Raw genomic sequence first — 6,682 nt, forward strand, 5'->3', positions numbered from 1 at the left:
CATACAAGGCTTCCACAGATACTTCCTTTATCTTGGGTTAGGCAGGAAGATGGACTCATCTAAGTCCTTGACAAACTTAACATTTAAACTTTCCTATGGTACACAGAGAGATCTAGCTACTCTGCGGCTATAAGTTTAGGGCTGCTTCACTTGTCTTCACTTCTCAGATTCCCGATTTCATCAGCTCTGACTGAGATAAGGGGAAGAGTGCAAGGAGCAATGGCAAAAACTTGGAGCTATCAGTCATTTAAGTGACTAAATGAATGCCAAGAAATAGGCATGCTACTGAGGTTTGCTACCAGCGACATCAATTACTAACAATTCCCCCAAGGAATCCAATGTATATCCAACAGTGGGAAGAGGCAAACCAGATCTTGTGAACTCAGGAATTTCTCTCCCACCAAGAATACTTTGACTGCCCACATAGTGCTCCCTAAAGAACCTGAGTAAACTCCAATCACTGCAATTGTTAAGAATAGTGTAGTGGGCCAGCTTGTGACATGGTGGTTAAGGGAGCAGGATCCCACATGACCAATTGCATGGTTTGAGTCCCAGATCCAGCAGCTTGAAAAACATGCCAGGCATATGTGCAGGCATACCCAAAGTCCAGAGAGGAAAATAGAGGAGAAGGGATTGCCACATGGCCATCCCCCCCACCCCCCAGGGGGGGTGTGCTTTCCCACTTTCCCTCTCTTTCTGCCTTTCAGCAATTTTTAAAAAAGAAAAAGAATATTGTGGCCAGCCATAATGGCACAGAGGTAATGCAACACTCTACAAAAAACCACATGGGAAAGTCCCAGTTTGCATCCTGAGGTCTGCCTGTACACACCAAGTACATTTGAGTGTGCCCATAATTCTGGCTGGGGCTGAGAGTGGATCACAGGATGAAGACTCTGTTCAGGGTCCCAGATCCAGCAGCTTGAAAAACATGCCAGGCATATGTGCAGGCATACCCAAAGTCCAGAGAGGAAAATAGAGGAGAAGGGATTGCCACATGGCCATCCCCCCCACCCCCCAGGGGGGGTGTGCTTTCCCACTTTCCCTCTCTTTCTGCCTTTCAGCAATTTTTAAAAAAGAAAAAGAATATTGTGGCCAGCCATAATGGCACAGAGGTAATGCAACACTCTACAAAAAACCACATGGGAAAGTCCCAGTTTGCATCCTGAGGTCTGCCTGTACACACCAAGTACATTTGAGTGTGCCCATAATTCTGGCTGGGGCTGAGAGTGGATCACAGGATGAAGACTCTGTTCAGGGTGCTTCTCCCCAGCCATAGAAGAAATAAAGTTTTAAATACATATATATTGAAACTAAATTTTTACTTGTCCCCTCCCTTTCCCCACACTATAAACTCAGAAAGAGACTTGTCTTATTTACTGCTGTAACCTAAACTCCTGACTGTACAGGTAGCACTCAATTTTTCTGAAATAAATGTTTTAATGAAATGGATCAACCCATACTCATAGGCAGAACAGATACTTGACTACTTGGGAGACTGACAGGATGCTGCAAAGCCCTATCAATCCAAGAATGTTTCCTTCATGAGCTATTCCAAATTCTTATCCTGCCAATTATTAATATAACAGTTAACATTTATTGAGTTATATGTGCCATGCCGTTCAAAGCACTTTTTTACATATATTATTTCATTTAACCCTCTGTACAATCCCATTAGGTAGATCTGTTATGCTCTATATTACAAATGAGGAAGTGAGGCCTAGAGAAGCTAAGAAAGCTGTGTGACTTTTAGAAAGGAAGCAATGGAAACAGGATTTGAATGTAAGCAACTTAATCCCAGAGCCCATGCTCTTAATTTCTATGGTATATCCTGATCACTGCTAGTCCCTCCTTCAGATTATAGCACTAAACGATAGGGCAGACAAGAAGGACAAACACATTTCGGCTGTGATCCACTGGTAGTGTTACTTAGCACATTACATTGGTTTGAGAAGTCTGAGGTCACGTCTGGGTTCCTATGAGAATGCTGAGACAAATTAATGAATCTTCCATGGTTGACAAATTGAAGGCACATATTTGCCATCTCTGGCTTAGCACATCAAATCATTGTCAACTACTAAGAAATTAGTCCAGCTACACTTATAAGAGAAACAGAATCATAAAGCCTGAGGCGGCTAGCACTATAAATGCCCTTAGAGATTTTCTGGCCCATGAAACTCAGAGAGTTGGACAGAAACCCAAAACCACAGGTGCCAAGTCTTAAATCCAGTTCTCCTTACTCTGGGTATACTGTACCACAGTGCCTCATGTTTAGTTGACACTTAGAATAGGAAAAGACAGGATATAGGTTAACTCTAATAGAGAGAGGTGGTCAGAAAATGTTCAGCATGTGGAATAAGGTACTAATGAGGAAACTTCTAGCAAGGGCGAGACCTTTGGATACCAAAAGGCAAAACCTGGGGGTTGGTATCTCACCCTGCAGTGGACAGTAGACCCTATACACCAAAAATGTCAGAATAAACCAATACAATCAGGAACAGAGCTGGTTCTGCCTCTAACTGTAAGTAGATGGTTTAAAAAGTTCACCAGTGTCATCTCTCTTTTCTTAGCTGCCTATGGAATATATATCATGAGGAGCCAATGGTTTTAGAAATACTAACTGAAAATAGGCTGCTTTTTGTTTTTTAGTCTAGTCAAAATTTATTGTAAAAATGCATCCCTGACATAAATAGGCTCATCTTAGACATTTTCATTTCTATCCAGTAATTTGGGGGGAGGGAGGGTAACCAATATTTTAATAAGGAAACTGTTGAGACTGAAGGGTCCAAGATGCTGAACAAATTTTCAGTGTTAGGAACTAAGTTAGCAATTGTCAGAGTAGAAACTCTATTTTATTTATTTGTGTGTGTGTGTGTGTGTGTGTGTGTGTGTGTGTGTGTGTGTGTGGTGTTTTAAGACAGTGCTTTCTGTGTTGTGATCCTCCTGCCTCAACTTCCTGAGCAGCTGGGACCACTACACACACTACCATACCCAGTTCCCACAAATTAAGTCTCAATGTGGCCCATTCCATTTTGGAGCTTAAGATCCTCCTGACTCTGCCTTCCTGAGTTGCTGGGATTGGACACATACAACCATGCCCACCTTTTAGGTTGGACTGAGAACCTAACTTGAGCCTTCCATGTAGTCCCAGATGCTATGGAGCATGGTGTCTTGGCAGTGTGTGCCAATATGGCTGGGCCCAGAGTGGGTTATCTTACATAAACCTGGAAAGGCTGACAACTCTTGAACAAAGAGGAAAGAGACAAGAAAGAATGAGGAATAAGGATGGAGAATCCAGCTAAGCAAATGAACGCAAGATGTTCTGACGGTGGAAAGTGTATTTCAAGGCCAGAGAACCTCTAACCTGGAAAACGACCAAGAGACACTGGCAAAAACTCAAGGCAGGGTTTCCCTGGTGATAGGGAAACCTGACCGCACACTCAGGAAACCTCTAGGTATCTACTCTATGTGGAAGAGGGAAGAGGTAGCTCTGGAGCATAGCACACCTCACAGGCAATCCTATTCCATTTACCAGGAATCCTTTTTTCCCTGAGTCATCACACAACTCCAAAGGACAATCTCAAAGAGACAAAAGTAGAACTATATACTTCCTCATTTGCAGGAACATATATTATATCTGTAAAGGAAGGAGCTCAGGTTGGAATCAAACTGACCTAGGTTCAAGATTCTGCCTGACCACTCTCTAGTGTGGGTAAATATGCAATGTCCTCAGAGTGTCACAGAACTTAAATGTGCTGTAAATGAGATGGTGCATGGTACTAATATTTGGCAAACGTTAGCTTATTTTTCTTCTTCCTTTTTCCCCCACAAATTATTTCATTAAGATTAGAGGTTACATTTTGCACATTAATTTTAAGCTGCCTCTTGAACACCTAGGTGGAGTTAGCAAGTAGGCAATCGAATACATGGATCTGAGGTTGAAGAGAAGAGGAAAAAAAGTGCATATTAGCATAAGGATAGCTATATAGATCTATAGAATAGATTCAGAGCTCAGAAATATGCTCTCAAATTTATGATCAATTGATTTTTGATAAGGGCAAGACTATTCAACTGGGAAAGAACAGTTTTTCCAACAAATAATGCTAGGATAACTGGATATTCACATGCAAAAGAATCAACTAGATCCCTACCTTACACCCTGTATAAAAATTAACTCGAAATGGGGACCAGCAATTGGCGTAATGGCTATGTCACTGGACTCCCATGTAGTCAACCGCGGTTCGAGTCCTGGACCCAGTGGCTTAAATCACGCCGGTTCTGTATGTGTGCATGCCCATGATCCCAAGAGGAGAATGGAGGAGAAGGGATTGTGGCATGGCCATACCCCCGGGAAGTGATTTCTCACTTTCTGTCTCTCTGTCTCTCTGTCTCTCTCTGTCTTTCTGGTGAGCACACGCCCTATAGCAGACAAAAAAAAAAAAAAAAACTCTCCAAAAAATAAATTAACTCAAAATGGACCAAAGACCTAAATTTAAGAGTTGAATTACAACACTCTTGGAAGAAAACATAGGGGTAAATCTTAGTAACTCTAGATAAAACAATGGCTCTTAGATATGGCACTAAAAGAACAAACAATAAAAGAAAAGTGATAAATTAGACATTAAAATTTAAAACATTTGTGTTTTGCGGCTGGCAGGTGGCATGGTGGTTAAAGGCGCTGGACTTCCACATGACCAACCGTGGTTCAAGTCCTGGACCTGGCAGCTTGCTTTCTTGCTTTCCCTTTCTCTCTCTCTCTCTCATCAAATTAAAAACAATAATAACAAATGGAATTAAACAAATGAATAAATAATCTTTAAAAAAACAAACATTTGTGTTTCAAAGGACACAATCAAAGTTAAAAAGAAAAATTAAAGAGTGAGAAAAAAATTTTGCAAATCATATGACACTAGGCTTATATTGTATCTAATATATAAAGAATTCAAATAGGGACCAGCAGATAGTGCAATAGTTATGTCATTGGACTCCCACATAATCAACTATGGTTCAAGTCCCAGACCTGGCAGCTTGAAACTTATACCGGGTGCATGTGCATGCATGCCCAAAATCCCAAGAGGAGAACAGAGGAGAAGGTAGTGCAATGTGGCCATCCCCCCTGGAGGGTGATTTCTTACTTTCTGTCTGTCTCTCCAGTGAGCACATATACCCTATAGCCAAAATCTCTGTTTAAAAAAAAAAGAGAGAGAGAGAGAGAGAAAGAAAACTCAAATATTTACAACTCAAAAGTAAACAGAAAAATAACCCAAGTGAAAAATGGTCAAGGGATCTAAATGAACACTTCTTCAAATAAGATATAGAAATGGTCAATAAGCACAGGAAAAGATGCCTAACCTCATTAGCCATCAGAGAAATGCACATCAAAAAAACAATGAAATATGGCCTCATAACCACCAGTAAGATGGCTATAATTAAAAACACAGATAATAACAAATGTTAGAGAGGATGTAGAGAAATTGAAATCTTCATGCACTGATGATGGAAATATAAAATAGTACAACTGATGGACCAGCAGATGGTGTATGGTCACGTCCCTAGAGTCCCATGTGTCCAATGGTGATTTGAGTTCCGGACCTGGCAGCTTAAATACTCATGCAGGGTGCGTGTGCATGCATGCCCAAAATACCAACAGGAGAGGAGAAGGGATTGTGGCATGTCTCTCTGTCTCTCCAGCAAGAGCACACACCTTAGAGTAAAAATGTCTCTAAAAACAAAAAATAATTTATTTAATTAAATTAAATAGTACAACTGCTTTGGGAAACAATCCGGCTGTTCTTCCAAAGGTTAAAACATAGAGTTATCATAGACTCAACAATCCTATTTTTAGATACATGCCCAAAAGAAAACGTATGTCCACACAAAAACTGTACATGAATGTTCATTGCAGTATCAGTCATCATAGGTAAAATTCAAATGTGGCATTTATCTATACAATGAAATATTATTCAGGGGCTGGCCCTGTAGCACAGAGCCAGATCCCATATGGCTGGCCTCAGTTTGAATCCTGGCCACAATGACTTGAAAAACACACTGTGCAAGTGTATCCACATGCTCAAAATCCTGATGGAATGGAAATAAAAAAGCAGACTGTGGGCATGGTGGTTAAGGCACTGGATTCCTTTGTGGGTACCTATGGTTCAAGTCCCTTACTGACAGTTTGCTTTCTTACTTTATCTCTGTCTTTGTCTCTCTCTGGTGAGCACACATGTCCTATAGCAAATTTTAAAAATAATAATAATAGCAAATAAAATTAAATAATTCTTAAAAAAAAAAAAAAGATTATGATTATAATGTGACCATGCCCCATTGCAGGGCACTTTCTCTCTCTCTCTTAGGCAATATTTGGCAATAAAAAGGAATGAAGTACTGAGGCATGATACAACATGAATGAACTTTAAAATGTTATGCTAAGTGAAAGAAGCTACATATAAAGGACTACCTAATATGTGATTCTAAAACAGGCAAATTTATAGAGCCAGGCCTCCCTAGGGCTGGAATGGGGAGAAAAAGGGGTAGAAGGGAATGACTGCTGAAATATGCAGGGTTTCTTTTGGGAGTGTAAAAATATTCTAAAATTGGGGCCAGCAGGTGGCATGGTGGTTAAAGGCATTGGATTTCCACGTGACTGACCACGGTTCAAGTTCTGGACCTGGCGGCTTGCTTTCTC

The 6,682-nt window shown here is 40.7% G+C and overlaps 1 protein-coding gene across 1 annotated transcript in view; it reads right to left on the reverse strand.

Moving 5' to 3' along the window:
• The window catches only part of LOC106736165 (kelch-like protein 3), a 40,159-nt gene that overhangs the window by 4,455 nt on the left and 29,022 nt on the right, over positions 1-6,682 (reverse strand). The window lies entirely within an intron of this gene.

This window comes from Tupaia chinensis, unplaced genomic scaffold, assembly GCF_000334495.1.
Source record: "Tupaia chinensis unplaced genomic scaffold, TupChi_1.0 Scaffold000672_1, whole genome shotgun sequence".
Taxonomy (NCBI): domain Eukaryota; kingdom Metazoa; phylum Chordata; class Mammalia; order Scandentia; family Tupaiidae; genus Tupaia; species Tupaia belangeri.